The sequence below is a fragment of the Corythoichthys intestinalis genome, chromosome 13 (assembly GCF_030265065.1).
Source record: "Corythoichthys intestinalis isolate RoL2023-P3 chromosome 13, ASM3026506v1, whole genome shotgun sequence".
NCBI classification, from domain to species: domain Eukaryota; kingdom Metazoa; phylum Chordata; class Actinopteri; order Syngnathiformes; family Syngnathidae; genus Corythoichthys; species Corythoichthys intestinalis.
Window position 1 is genome coordinate 8,938,005 of NC_080407.1, and position 16,252 is coordinate 8,954,256.

The 16,252-nt window shown below is 38.5% G+C and overlaps 1 protein-coding gene across 3 annotated transcripts in view; it reads left to right on the forward strand.

The window, feature by feature from the left end:
* Nucleotides 1-16,252, forward strand: part of mkln1 (muskelin 1, intracellular mediator containing kelch motifs) — a 233,566-nt gene that overhangs the window by 37,880 nt on the left and 179,434 nt on the right. The gene's annotated exons all lie outside the window — the stretch shown is intronic.

Below are 16,252 nucleotides of genomic sequence, written 5' to 3' on the forward strand. Positions count from 1 at the left end.
CTTTTTTAAGATTGCAAAATATTTATTACAACCAACCTGTGAACATAATAAGAACTATGAAGGAACTATTCCACTTTTCAATCTAGGAACTATTTTATCCACTAGAGGGCAGTCGTGCTCTTTGGACGAATGATGGTTAATTTCTGTCATTTATTTTCTCTGGCTCGAATTCCATTTTTTCTGTTATTTCTTCACTTAATGTGGTTACAGTATGTAACGGGTTATTGTACAGTATAGAGCTGAAACGAATACTCGAGCAACTCGAGTAACTCGAGTTTAAAAACTGATCCGAGTCATTTTTATTCACCTCGAGTAATCGTTTATTTTGACAGCTCTAAGCATCACGTTTTGCTCGGACTACTTTTAATGCGGGACAACGGACTGATGTCACGTGGGAAAAAAAAAAAAAAAAAAAAAAAAAAAAAACTTACTGCAGCCGCTACAAACGACACCGACGTTGCTAAATACTAGCCCGCACGATGCTACGTTGGTAGCAGGTAGCATCTGATGAGTCTCATAGAGATCACATGTATGTTGAACTAGATGCTTAATGACAGACTTGGCCGCGTCTGGGCAGCGTTAGTAAACAGCCTCCATCTTAAAGCAGTAGAGCGCTAAGCGCTAATTAAGAGCGCTAATAAATAAGATTAACGTTACTGTCACTAGCTCAAGTAACGTTAGCCCTGCGGAGGGCTAGGTTTCTATTAATTATGACCACTTTCGATGCGTGGGTAACGTGTCTTACATACAGGCTTTAACATAACATAGCGTTGTGGAGTGATGAGCGTGTAAAATAAAAACTCAATAATGCTAACTATCAATTTTAGCTCATTAGTCATTGCTGGATAAAAAACCAAGTAGCACTGGACTCTAATGTGCTCCAATACAGCCTGTATCATACATTTATTTTGAACACTGCAAAAACTCAAAATCCTATCAGGATTTACAGTTTAGACTAACTTAAAAGTTAACTAGAACTTAAAAATGGCTTGACACAAATAGAAATTCAATTGTAACACGTGGGGAAAAATCCTTACTTTTAAAATATATATATATTTTTTTCTTTTTTAATAAGATCTAAAGGTTTTTGGAGTGAAAGCAGTGAATTAGTCTTTTTTTTATTCTAGTTACATCTGAGATGCAATTGTTGGCTGTTTTCAACAATATACATCGAAAATAAAGACATTGATTGACTGAAAATGGTTCAAGATTAGATGAAATGTCTTGTTTTCTCATGTATATTTATAATTGCTCTTCACCTAAAAATGTATTTGTTTTATCCAATTACTCGATTAATTGATAGAATTTTCAGTCGATTACTCGATTACTAAAATATTCGATAGCTGCAGCCCTAGTACAGTGTAATAATAACAGTTCATATAGATAACTTTATGCTGAGACATAGACTTCATTACCTATTGACGTGACACTTCGTCATGCTTTGCGTGACACCTTATCAGAAGGGGCCGAGCTTCATTTAGTAATAGCCGAACACGTTTATGTCGGATTTAAGCTTGGATTTTTGAAGAACTACGAAAGCTGTACCACATACAAACAGGAAGGATTGTCTCAGGAGTGATTTGTTCGATGATTCAAGGTAAATGTTATATTTTTCGGACCACGCATGCTTGATTGAAGCATTTATTCGCAGGAATTTTCTTTTTTGTTTACACATGGAGGCGGCTAACTTTCGTAACAGACTAGCCTCACAGTTGGCAATATTTACGTGAAATAAATGCTACCTGCATGTTTTTTGTTTTGCTTTTAATCAAGAATCGAGACTGTTTTACGTCCATATCTATAAAGAATTCAGGGATTTAAGCATTTATTCACAAAACATTTCGCCAGAAAAGCTCTGTTTACGCCAGGCGGCTGCTAGCCTCATTCGCTAACAGAGTAGCATTGTACTTCGACAATGTACGTAAAATAAACGCTAACTGCACGGTTTCTTTGCTTTCGACCAAGAATCGAGACTGTTTTACATCCATATCTATGAAGAATGAGAGGATTGAAGCATTTATCCACAAAAACCTTCGCCAGAAAAGCTCTCTTTACGCAAGGCGGCTGCTAGCCTCATTGGCTAACAGAGTAGCATTGTAATTCGACAATATAAGTAAAATAAAGGCTAACTGCACGGTTTCTTTGCTTTTAACCAAGAATCGAGAGTGTTTTACGTCCATATCTATGAAGAATGAGGGGATTTAAGCATTTATTCACAAAGATTTTCGCCAGAAAAGCTCTATTTACACAAGGCGGCCGCTAGCCTCATTTGCTAACAGAGTAGCATTGTACTTCAACAATATACATAAAATAAACGCTAACTGCACGGTTTGTTTGCTTTCAACCAAGAATCGAGACTGTTTTACAATCCATATCTATGAAGAATGAGGGGATTTAAGCATTTATTCAAAAGAATTTTCGCCAGAAAAGCTGTTTACGTCAGGCGGCCGCTAGCCTCATTCGCTAACAGAGTAGCATTGTACTTCGACAATATACGTAAAATAAACTCTAACTGCACGGTTCCTATGCTTTTAACCAAGAATTGAGACTGTTTTACGTCCATATCTCTGAAGAATTCTGGGATTTAAGCATTTATTCACAAGAATTTTTAACAGAAAAGCTCTGTTTACGCCAGGCGGCTGCTAGCCTCACTCGCTAACAGAGTAGCATTGTACTTCGACAATATACGTAAAATAAACTCTAACTGCATGGTTCCTATGCTTTTAACCAAGAATTGAGACTGTTTTACGTCCATATCTCTGAAGAATTCTGGGATTTAAGCATTTATTCACAAGAATTATTAACAGAAAAGCTCTGTTTACACCAGGCGGCTGCTAGCCTCATTCGCTAACAGAGTAGCATTGTACTTCGACAATATACGTAAAATAAACGCTAACTGCACGGTTTCTTTGCTTTCAACCAAGAATCGAGACTGTTTTACATCCATATCAATGAAGAATGAGGGGATTTAAGCATTTATCCACAAAAATTTCCGCCAGAAACACTCTCTTTACGCCAGGCGGCTGCTAGCCTCATTCGGTAACAGAGTAAAATTGTTCTTCTACAATATACGTAAAATAAAGGCTAACTGCACGGTTTCTTTGCTTTTAACCGAGATTTGAGACTTTTTTACGTCCAAATCTCTGAAGAATTCAGGGATTTAAGCATTTATTCACAAGAATTTTCGCCAGAAAAGCTCTGTTTAAGCCAGGCGGCCGCTAGCCTCATTCGCTAACAGTATATAGTGTATAATGATTATAAAGGGCTATTTTATTCTATAATAAGTTGTGATTGCATATAGAATTTATTGATAATCTGTTTACATATTATTTATAATTGATTCTGCTTGTTTTCCTCAAGTATTACGTTTTGGTTAAATTAAATTAGTCTAAGTTAAATTGAGTGATTTATTAGCTATTGAACACTTGCAGTAAATAAAAAAAAAATTGGGGGGGTCAAAAACTTATGAAAATATGATATTTTCAATATTGCTATTGATCCTGAAAATATAGGGGATTATCTCTGCATTTGGTGATTTTTGTGCATCTAGTGTAAAATCTGAGACTTTTATAGCCATTTTAAGTTGTGTTATATTTATACCAAAAATAAATAATCGGGATTTTATATGGGAACGACTTTGAATTTTTTGATGCAGCTGCTCATGGAGACGCATATATTGCCAAGGTGCCTGTTTTGGTTTTAGGTCGGTAGCAGCTTTGGTTTTGAAAATATTTGAATTTGAAGGTTTTGAAAAATAGGCCCGCTACGAATCGGCCCCTTTTCCCATTTTATGTCAGGTTACGGTTTAAAAAAAAAAAAAAAAAAAAGATCGTAAGCAGTTACTCACAATGTTACTCATTACGTGAGTATTCTTTTCACCAAATACTTTTTTACTTTTGCTTGAGGACATTTTTTTGGATGACTACTTTTATTTGAGTAATATTATTTTGAAGTAACGCTACTCTTACTTGAGTCAAATTTTTGGCTACTCTACCCACCTTTGCGCGGGACAGAGTTCTTATCAAGGTAAGTCGAGAATGCGGCCTTCTAATGTGTCATTTTTGCCCTTTCAGAATTTTGTTTTGTCTTCCCAACCTTTTGTCCTTCTTCTAAACGTTCTATTTACTCCTTCATCCCACCTTTAAACTGCGTTATAATGACATCATCGACGTTCTGGAGTCTCACTTTAAAGGTGACGCTTTGCGGCCCACGTGTAGCCACTTTCACACGTGCGGGTACGTGTCATTTTTTGTTGTTGTTGCAGCTGGTGACATTCTGGATTCGGAGAAAATTCCCACCGCATTCTGGGAAAAATCAGTGGCGTGAAAATATCAGACCGCCATGGTTTTGTTGACATATCAGCGCACTGTGCAGGTGTCTTTTACTTCTGTCTTCACGCTGTGTTGGACACGTCCTGGATGGAAAAGCACTTGTGCAAAATGATAGAGTATTGAACAGAAGAAGTTGATCAACTTAACAAATAATGACTTTTTCTCACCGGTTAGATGATTTCACTTGAGTTTACAACGTTTATCTCTTAGACTTTGCAATGATGAACCTGTGGAGCATAGAGAGTTTGACTTTTGGGGCAGAGGGGCACAACATGTTGATGACCCCAAAACGCAGTGTCAGCAATAAAATTAACTTACAAGAACATTTGCAATAATAAGTTGACAATGAGCGTTTTTTTGTTTCCCATCATTCTTGAGAGGAATTCTAAAACAGGCTGCTTAGGCAATACTTTTCGCCAAGATCGTCATCCATTGAAATTGGTATGCCCGCCGGTGTCGTGCGAATGTAGTTACCCCAGTCAAAAATTGTATACCCTGGGCGGAGCCATATGAAGGTAGATTTGTGTCTTTATTATTCAATAAAAAAAAAAAGCTGATTCAATTAAAATATGTATTTTCAACCTAAAAAAAGTCGCTTCAATTAAAAAAAATGTGTTTGAATGCAAAAATAAATTAGCATGTGAAAGCTATTTTTCCTTGATTAATTTTTTTTTTTTTTTTTTTTTTTTTTTTTGATTGAAGCAATGTTGATTTGTGTTTGGGTCACATTTTGGCTAGGACATTTTTCTCTGTTATTCAATTAAAAAATAAGTTGTTTCAAAAAATATATAGATTTTCATAAAGAAAAATCGCTTAAATCAAAAAATGATCATTTTCAATCAGAGAAAAAAGTTTTTAAATGCCAAAAAATATTTGAGATTGAAAAATTTGCATTTGAACACTTAATTATCAATTATTATCAATTTATCAAAAATAAGTTGCTTCAAAAAAATATAGATTTTCATAAAGAAAAATCGCTTAAATCAAAAAAGGATAATTTTCAATCAGAGAAAGTTTTTAAATGCCAAAAAATATTTGAGATTGAAAAATTTGCATTTCAACACTTAATTATCAATTATTATCAATTTATCAAAAAATAAGTTGCTTCAAAAAAATATAAATTTTCAAAAAGAAAAATCACTTAAATCAAAAAATGATAATTTTCAATCAGAGAAAAAAAGTTTTTAAATGCCAAAAAATATTTGAGATTGAAAAATTTGCATTTGAACACTTAATTTTTCATTGAAAAAAGTTTTCTTTGATTAAAGCAACTTTTTTGATTGAAGTAATGTTGATTTGTGTTTGGGTCACATTTTGGTTTGGACATTTTTCTCTATTATTCAATCAAAAAAAAAAAGTTGCTTTGAAAAAATATAGATTTTCAAAAAGAAAAATCACTTAAATCAAAAAAAAGGAAAAATTTCAATCATAGAAAAAAGTTTTTGGATGCCTAAAATATTTGAGATTGAAAAATTTGCATTTGAACACTTAATTTTTCATTGAAAAAGTTTTGATTGAAGCAATCCTTTTTGTGTTTACGCCATATTATGAATTGGACATTTGTGTCTTCTTAAAAATATTTTTTTCTAATTTTGTTCATTTCATTCATTTTTGTTGCAGTTTTTTTTGCTTTACAACTTTTATATATACTTAGGAAAGTCAATTACATGCATTGACACTTTTTGGCCACCAGGGGGGGGCTGCCCCCCTGACACCCCCCCCCCCCCCCCCCCTAAAATCCCCTTATGCTGTGGCGTACACGTCATTTTATCAGCCATATTGATAATCTTGTTCATATGTTTACATTGGTTGCCATTGACAACGAAGGATCTTGTACGACGGTGGCCATTTTGTCCAACTGCTCCATTTTGGGTGCTTTCTTCGATGTACGGCTTCCTTTCTTCATTAATCTCGTCTTTTATCTCCTTTCTGCCGCTTACCTCGTCACGTCCCCGGCATTGACACAAAAGACGTTGTCAGAGCCACGGCGCAGAAACATGCGGGTGCACAAAAGGTAGGTTTAACGTCTGACAGGTTGCTTTAAAAAGCCCCCGCAACGCAACCTGAGCCAGGTGTGTACAGGTAGGATGATCCAAGGGAGATTTCGGGGAGGCTTTGAACTTGTCTCTCGTCATCGCACACTGATTACTCAAAGGGAAAGCCATCTGGAAGCGAGAAACAATTTGGAAAAGGTTCATTTCAATTAGCCTTGTTATCCTTTTTGATGCAGCTGTTAAGATTTAGACGTGTTTACATTTCAATATTTTTTTTCATGAAATAATTCCTTCAGGTGAAAATAAATCTCCTACAGTGGGGCAAATAAGTATGTAGTCAGCAACTAATTGTGCAAGTTCTCCCACTTGAATATATTAGAAAGGCCTGTAATTGTCAATATGGGTAAACCTCAACCATGAGAGGCAGAATGTGGGGGGAAAATGACATTGTTTGATTTTTGAAGAATTTATATGCAAATCGTGGTGGAAAATAATTATTTGGTCAATACCAAAAGTCGTTGGGCAACACGGACTTTCAACTTCCTACACAGATTTTCTATGGGGGTGAGATCTGGAGACTCCAGGACCTTGAAATGCTTCTTACAAAACCACTCCTTTGTTGCCCTGGCTGTGTGTTTGGGATCATTGTCATGCTGAAAGACCCAGCCACATCTCATCTTCAATGCCCTTGCTGATGGAAGTAGATTTCCCCTCAAAATCTCTCGATTCATGGCCCTATTCAATCTTTCCCCTACACAGATCAGTCGTCCTGGTCCCTTTGCAGAAAAACAGCCCCAAAGCATGATGTTTCCACCCCCATGCTTCACAGTGGGTATGGTGTTCTTCAGATGCAATTTAGTATTCTTTCTCCTCCAAACACGAGAACCTGTGTTTCTACCAAAACGTTCTGTTTTGGTTTCATCTGACCATAATACATTCTCTCAGTCCTCTTCTGGATCATCCAAATGCTCTCTAGCGAAACGCAGATGGGCCTGGACGTGTACTGGCTTCAGCCGGGGGACACGTCTGACAGTGCAGAATTTGAGTCCCTGGCGGTGCATTGTGTTACTGATAGTAGCCTTTGTTACTGTGGTCTTAGCTCTCTGGAGGTCATTCACTAGGTCCCCCTGTGTGGTTCTGGGATTTTTGCTCACTGTTTTTGTTATCATTTTGACGCCACGGGGTGAGATCTTGTATGGAGCCCCAGATCGAGGGAGATTATCAGTGGTCTTGTATGTCTTCCATTTTCTAATAATTGCTCCCACAATTGATTTCTTTACACCAAGCATTTTACCTACTGCAGATTCAGTCTTCCCCGCCTGGTGCAGGTCTACAATTTTGTCTCTGGTGTCCTTTGACAGCTCTTTAGTCTTGGCCATAGTGAAGTTTGGAGTGTGACTGACTGAGGTTGTGGACAGGTGTCTTTTATACCAATAATGAATTAAAACAGGTGCCATTAATACAGGTAACGAGTAAAGTTAGATGTCTTTCACAGCCAGAAATCTTGCTTTGTAGATGACCAAATACTTATTTTCCACTCTAATTTGGAAATAAATTATTTAAAAATCAAACAATGTGATTTCCTGTTTTTTCTTCCTCCACATTCTGTTACTCATGGTTGAGGTTTACCCATGTTGACAATTACAGGCCTCTTTAATCTTTTCAAGTAGGAGAACTTGCACAATTGGTGGTTGACCAAATACTGATTTGCCCCACTGTACATGGCATATATGCACCTGCTTTTGGAGCTGACACGCAAATGTTTGCGTGACCTTTAACGTAACCTATAATTACCCGATTCAAGTCTGACTAAGAAAAGCCTTCGCCAGGACTGTGAAGTCATGTTGCTTGAAAGTAAAGCGTCAAAGGGAAGCTTCAACAGCCTGAAGAGGGTGGGATCTAGTTTCAGTAGACAATGTGATTGTGACCTCAACTATTTTTCGCTAGATTTTTAAAAGTTCTGTCCATCCGTTATTTATTGTTTCTTAATAATGTTCTTTTATATGAAATATCTCACAATTTTTTAGCCTTAAAAAAAGTAGGACCAGATTTTCGACTATAGAAAAAAAAAATCACAAAACGTGGACCGCCTACAGGACAAAGGATCCTCCTTACAAATTCAAACTGTTTTCCTTCAGTTTTTCAGACGGCACAGTTTTGTTTGTGTTTATCACGGCACGGCTCGAAGAGGCGTTTGTTGGCAAGCATCTACTTTTTGCTGTCTTGTGTGAAAACGATGCAAAGGTGTGAGTAATCCACCACCGGGGCTGAGTAATGGATTGAATAACTCGACGCGTTCCCTCAGGTGGTGGATGAGGCCCAGATGCTTGGCGAGGGGTTGACACGCAAACACACTGACTGCGTTTGATGCAGGTGAGGCCAGACTGCTGGAATCAGCTGGGACCTTCTCAGTGGCAAGTTCTTAACGCAACTTTTGGGATTTTTATACTCAGTTTGGTTCATTAGTGCAGGCGGCATCTCCGGTTATAGTTTCCTCAACATATTGTGGCCAGATATAACCTGGCTGGATTGAATACTTCCTTATTTGCACAAAAGATATACTGTATTTTCACTTTCACCTATGAACTCGGTAGCCCTGTGACATGTGGCGACCACCTGCAAGTGGTGATCCTTCCAACAAGATTTTATGGGCGACTGTGATTTAGAACGTACAGTTCAGGGATCAGGCAGCCGTGGGTTAAGGTTTACAGTGGGGCAAAAAAAAGTATTTAGTCAGCCACCAATTGTGCCAGTTCTCCCACTTAAAAAGATGACAGAGGCCTGGAATTCACATCCCAGTAGATCAGCAGTTTCTGAAATACTCAGACCAGCCCTTCTGGCACCAACAACCATGCCACGTTCAAAGTCAGTCAAATCACATTTCTTCCCCATACTGATGCTCGGTTCGAACTGCAGGAGATTATCTTAAACCATGTCTACATGCCTAAATGCACTGAGTTGCCGCCATGTGATTGGCTGATTAGAAATTAAGTGTTAACGAGCAGTTGGACAGGAGTACCTAATAAAGTGACTGGTGAGTGTATACCGATATTTTTTATTACGATTAGAAAAATGTTTCAGTAAAATGTTACACATTCTTGTGTATTTGCCATTTATTGCCACAGTTAACATTGAGGCTTTGGGCCTCTTTTGACCTCGTTGTGAGTTTGTAAGGTTGTGAAACTCGATAGCCAATCAAAAAGTTTGTTCTTCTTTTTCCCCAAATTAGAATCGATAAAGAATCGAATCGTTAAGTAATATCGATAATGAAATTGGAATCGTAAAAATCGTATCAATTCCGCACGACGCGTCCAGCACGGCAGGCGGACGCGCTAACCAGCAAGCCAAAAGCCCAGGCTAGCATCTTTAGCTGCCAGCGCACCTCTTGAAGGCATCTGGAGGGAGGTTTCTATTAGAGATGTCCCGATTGATCGGGTCCGATCACGTCATTTTCAAAGTATCGGGATGCCGATCGATCGGGTCCGATCACGTCATTTTCAAAGTATCGGAATCGGCAAAAAAATATCGGACATGTCTTCTTTTAATATATATATATTTTAATTAAATCGTTTTCTAATTGTATTTACCGTTACAGACATAATATGTTACACTCATCCAGAGTCTTTAGTTTAGGCTTAAGGTAGGATTATCAAATTTATCCTGATAACGGCAGTAATTAATTTTTTCAAAAATGTATCACGTTAAAATATTTGACGCAATTAATGCATGCGCTGCACATCCCACTCACGCATTGTCGCACTCAATCTGTAATGGCGCCGTTTTACCTATATAGAGAGCCAAAAGGCAGCGTAAAATGATTAGAGTGAATTTTGGCAGCCTTTGGAGCCTTTTTTTAATTTGCTAAAGCCTTACAATCCCTCTCCCTACGATTAGAAATATTGTGGGGAAGCAAGGTAGTAATTGATCTTTTTCTCAACACCCTGGGTTATTTCCCAATGCAGAGAAGATATATCAATTGGTAGCACTACGCACAGTCATGGTTGCACTTCCCATCATGCATTTGGGCATGGCTACAGTATCATTTACTGAAAGCTCAACAAATACATTAGATGGCAATATTTAGTCACAATATACAAAGTCAAATTTATCCTTTAAGAATAACAAGTCTTTCTGTCCGTGGATCACTCTCACAGAAAGAATGTTAATAATGTAAATGCCATCTTGAGGATTTATTGTCATAATAAACAAATACAGTACTTATGTACTGTATGTTGAATGTATATATTCGTCCGAGTTTTATTCATTTTTTTCTTAATGCATTGCCAAAATGTATATGATCGGGAAAAATTATCGGGAATGATTGGAATTGAATCGGGAGGAAAAAAAGCAATCGGATCGGGAAATATCGGGATCGGCAGATACTCAAACTAAAACGATCGGGATCGGATCGGGAGCAAAAAAACATGATCGGAACAACCCTAATCGGAATCGTAAAACGTATCAATTCCCATCCCTACTTGTGAAGTATTTGTGTAACCGGTCTGCATGGAGCCACGCCGCACGATGCGATCCGTCCCCCTCGTCCAGGTCAGGACTCGCACCCGCGACGCACGACGCGTCCAGCACGGCAGGCGGACGCGCTAACTAGCAACCCAAAAGCCCAGGCTAGCATCTTTAGCTGCCAGCGCACCTCATAAAGGCATCTGGAGGGAGTTTTCTATGCAAAAACCTAAGAGGAACTGCTGTAAAACGGCTGCGGACGATCATGTTTCAGTGCCATTAACAGCAACGGACATCCAGTACATTTTAACAGGGACTGTTGGCAGCGAATGATTGCTCTCCCAGTCAAAACAGATTGGACGTATATCGCCATCAATAGCAAGTTCAGCTTGTGAATGTCCTCACGTGAATCCCTTTGTAAGCCGCCCTGAAAGAACTTCTCGGTCGCTTGCCTATAAGGTGACATAATGAAGCTAAAATGGGTCCACGCAGACAAGGGGGGACCCTCCATAGCGGATTAGTTTCCCTGCTCAGACATCACCTCTCCATGTTTTAATGGAGGATTAGCAGTCATTGAAAAGCAGGCTTGCGTCTCCAATGAAAGGACCCTCGCCGACTTTGATGTCCGACGCCCGGGCGTCTGTCTGGAAACGGATCACAAGAGTGTTTTTTGTGGCTTGCTCGACCTCGTTTCACTTTATTAGCGAGAAGGGAGGACGCGATTGAGCAGCTTGAGCTCAGTGCAAAAGCCGACACCTGTCTGAGTTGGAGTCCAACTCTTTTATGTGAGGACATTTGCAGTGTGTTACATAAATTGCGGCATACAGGTTGTTAGCGGTGCTTTGTCTTTTTCTTTTTACCGTCTCGCGACTGTAACTCTGATTTGATTCTTTCCACCTGTGGATTTTCAAGAGCGAAACATTTTAGAGTCTTTTCACTTTCGACTTTTGAGTTACGTTCGGTTCTCGCCAACGAAAATCCATTATTTACCCTTTTTTAAAACCCATGATGTAAGATAATGGATATGACCAACACTTTATTTGTATTGTTATTGGACAAATCTGCCAGGAAATTAAATATTTACAAGCTTTATTCGTTGTTTCCTTTAGCATCACAGCTGTGGACTACTTTGATGCGCTCTCGTACACAAATCATTTGAACTTCAGGATTGCCTGGGAACAACGGCAATGATGTGTAGTGTGTTTAGATTGGCTTCAAAAATCCTTTTTGGTTTCCACTGTTATCTTTAAGAAATAATGAATAATGACGTTATTTGATCAAGTATATTATGTAGCGTTTAGATTAGGGTTGTTCCGATCATGTTTTTTTGCTCCCGATCGTTTTAGTTTGAGTCTGCCGATCCCGATATTTCCCGATCCGATTGCTTTTTTTTTTTTTTTTTTTTGCTCCCGATTCAATTCCAATCATTCCCGATAATTTTTCCCGATCATATACATTTTGGCAATGCATTAAGAAAAAAATGAATAAAACTCGGGCAAATATATACATTCAACATACAGTACTGTATTTGTTTATTATGACAATAAATCCTCAAGATGGCATTTACATTATTAACATTCTTTCTGTGAGAGGGATCCACGGATAGAAAGACTTGTAATTCTTAAAGGACAAATGTGACTTTGTATATTGTTACTAAATATTGCCATCTAGTGTATTTGTTGAGCTTTCAGTAAATGATACTGTATCCATGCCCAAATGCATGATGGGAAGTGGACAGGGGTGAAAGTGGGCCAGAACGGTCAGGAACGCAGTTCCGGTATAAGATTCAGGGCCTGAATGCTGTTCCAGTCCACGGTGCTTTGATTCCGAAAATAATACGGCAACTGTCAAAACGCTATGTAAAAAAAAAGAAGAAAAAATGCTAAGCTGCCACACATGCATTTCATCTCCAAGAAGAAAACAATCTACCAACATCAGATTTACATCATACACAAGTGTTAACAACAAGCATAATAAAGTGCCTGTGTAGCGTCACTCGTTTCCACCAATATTTATTATTTATTTTATTCCACGAATGGCATAGAGGTTTCCCCAGCTGCTGCAGTTATCTGAGTCTGACGATGATGAGTCACGTCAATGTGCGAATGCACGCAGCAAAGCAAAACGCCTGGACTCCTTTATCCGTTCAATTGGCTGACATACTGACATGTGATCAGCAGAGATAGTTAGCTCTGATTGGTTCAAATGTGCATGTTTTCCGAAACAGCTAAAAAAAAAAAAAATTTTTTTTTAAAGGTTGTTGAATTGATGCGACAAAAAAATGGCAATGCAACATAAAATGGATCAAATATTTAAGCGAAATGAAAGAGTTGAGGAGGCTTATTTATCATATTTAGTTTTATTTGCTCTGATGGGGAGTTTCAGAACATCTTAGCTGTCAATGTGCACTTTGGACTTGTATTTGTTCATTTATGTGAGGCTAGTTATTAATTTCCTTAACATTTAAAAAAGTCAATGTTTGCGTGATCTTCAAAATATATTCCATTTCACCCTGCATAATATAAGTCATTTGTACTTTATTATTAAAAAAGAAAAAAAAAAAAGTAAATGTTTACATTAACTTCAATTTTATTATACATCCTATGTTCTTAAGTAGTTAAAATTGAGATTTGGCATTTAGTATGTGAGAACATGAGAGAAAATTAAAATTAGGAGATGGAGGTTGGGGTTATTGCTGTTTTTGTCAACTTTTATTTCGCAAATCTTTGAAAAAATACAATTTTGAATGAAAATCTGTTCTCGTATGTGTTATAGAATAGTGTTGTATCGGTCGCGAACGATTCGTTCTTTTTGAACGAATTGTTTGGGTGAACGAGACCGAACTAATCACCATCTGCACTGATTCGTTCTATGAAGTTGGTGGCGCTTGTTCGCTGCGTGGGAGGGCGTTGAGCAAGCGGCAGCGTCTTCTGACATCGCACACGACCAATCAGACGCCAGCCTCATCGCGGGCAGGGGAGGGAGCGGAAACAGAATCATGGCGTATGTCACTCATTTCCACGTGTGGCCAATAAGCAGCCAGCGTGCAGGCAGGGGGGAAAGACTGAGTTTTGTCACTTCCCGTTCAGTGATTCGGTCCTCCGGTTCCTGACCTAGCTTGCTGCTAACTTGACTTTCCAGTAATGACTATGCGGTGAACGAGTCATAAAATGAAAGGAAACGACTTTGTCACATATTTGTTAACGTGGAGCCTATCAAATGCTGCTCAAAAAGACAAAAACACCACACAAATCTAGCGAGCATGGTTTAGTGTTCTACTTTTCTCAACAGACTCGGGACTGTGCCTATGACGATATACTATCAAATTTACAGTAATTTAAAACACACGTAGCTACGAGGCAAGCAAAACCTGAGCTGCGGTCGCGTGACGGCAGTGAAGCGGGCAGAGAACTGTCACTATATGGAGGCTTCATGGCAGCGATATGTACCTCATATGTGCACAGAAAAAAAATAATATTTAGTATGATCACCATAATACTGATTTGCAATGAAACTGTATATACATGTCAATTTTTTCCGAGTGTTTTTTTTTTTTTTCGTGTCAGAGGGTGTCGGTTGGTTTGACAAATTATGTCAATCCGTCCATCATGTGCTACTCAAGCGCCCCAAAAACAAAGCGCGCGGACACGGGAGATGTCGCAATATGTCTACATTTTTCTTAACAGACTAATGAGAGTAGAAAGGCGAAATCATAAAGCAAACAATTATTTCTCGTCAGCATTTGACAATCTGAGATGCGGGGACGACAGGGGAGCTGACCGGATTATTTTATTTATTAATACCAGTGCAAAAATTCAAAACGATCATCTTAATAATAAAAAACAAAAATACAACAGAGCGAGAGGTTAATATGATGTGTTGGCCGTTCCATAATTAGAAATTAAACTTTCGATTTATTTTTATTTTCGTGACAGCAGGCATGCCGCGTTGGCTGTTAGCAGCAGCATTGTATATGTGAGCAAGATCATGCTAAAGAAAGTCCGTGCGCCCCCGACCCCAAACCCCGACTTCCCCCTCAAAAGGAAAATGTTTAACCGTGTCCTAATTCGAAATGCAAGCACGAGCCATGACTTTGAGCCCATAGAACTAGGACAGACGACGCGGAAGTTCTCCCTCGCTTTTGCAGCAGCGGGAGGGAGACGAGGCTGTCTCTGAGAGCAGAATGATATCGCCTGTCACTCATTTCTGAAACTACGACGAGTGGTCAATGTGCAAGAGAGGGAGGGACCAAGCAATGTCACTTCCCGTTCAGTTATACTGCGAAGCGGTCTTTGGTGATTCGTTCGGCAACGTCACTTCCCGTTCACTAACCGAACGATTCATTTGGGTGGGGAGGGAGATGAGGGGGGCGAACGATTCGTTGAACGATTCGTTTGAACGAATCGTTTTACTGAACGAACCGGAATGGATTCGTTTACTCAAGTGAACGACAGATCCCGTCACTATTATAGAAATAACTGTGCTAAAACAGTTTTCTTTGCATTTCACCCCCCAAAATGAAAGAAAAATAAATAAATAAATAAATAAAATTTCGGGCATCGTGGCGACCTTCACGACTGGGAGTTCCGGCAAGAAATTCTTACCACTTTCACCCCTGGAAGTGGAACCATGACTGTGCGTAGTGCTACCAATTGATATATCTTCTCTGCGTTGGGAAATAACACAGGGTGTTAAGAAAAAGATCAATTACTACCTTGCTTCCCCACATTGCTTCCCACGATATTTCTAATCATACAGAGAGGGATTGTAAGGCTTTAGCCAATTAAAAAAAAGGCTCCAAAGGCTTCCAAAATTCACTCTACTCATTTTACGCTGCCTTTTAGCTCTCTATATAGGTAAAACGGCGCCATTACAGATTGAGCGCGACAATGCGTGAGTGGGTCGTGCAGCGCATGCATTAATTGCATTAAATATTTTAACGTGATACATTTTTTAAAAATTAATTACCGCCATTATCGGGATAAATTTGATAACCCTACCTTAAGCCAAAACTAAAGACTCTGGATGAGTGTAACATATTATGTCTGTAACGTTAAATACAATTAGAAAACGATTTAATTAAAATATACATATAAATTTAAAAAAGGCCTGTCCAATATTTTTTTGCCGATTCCGATACTTTGAAAATGACGTGATCTGACCCGGACATCTCTAGTTTAGATCTTTTTGGTTGCTTGAAAAAGGATCAAAAAGTGGAGGTGTTAAATTAGCAAAAGCAACAGACCTCTTCCAATGTCAGGATTTAAATGGACTTTTCCGTTTGAAAATGTCATCAAAATCAGCAAGAGATTTTCAACTTAAAGTCAAGTCTTTGTTTTGATTTAGTTTGAAAAGCGGATTATGTCGACCACACATCTCGCCAGAATTCTCCAAACAGATATGATCATATTGTTTGTCTTATAGTACCAAATCCCGTGGTTAAATATTAAGACATTGAGTAAAAGG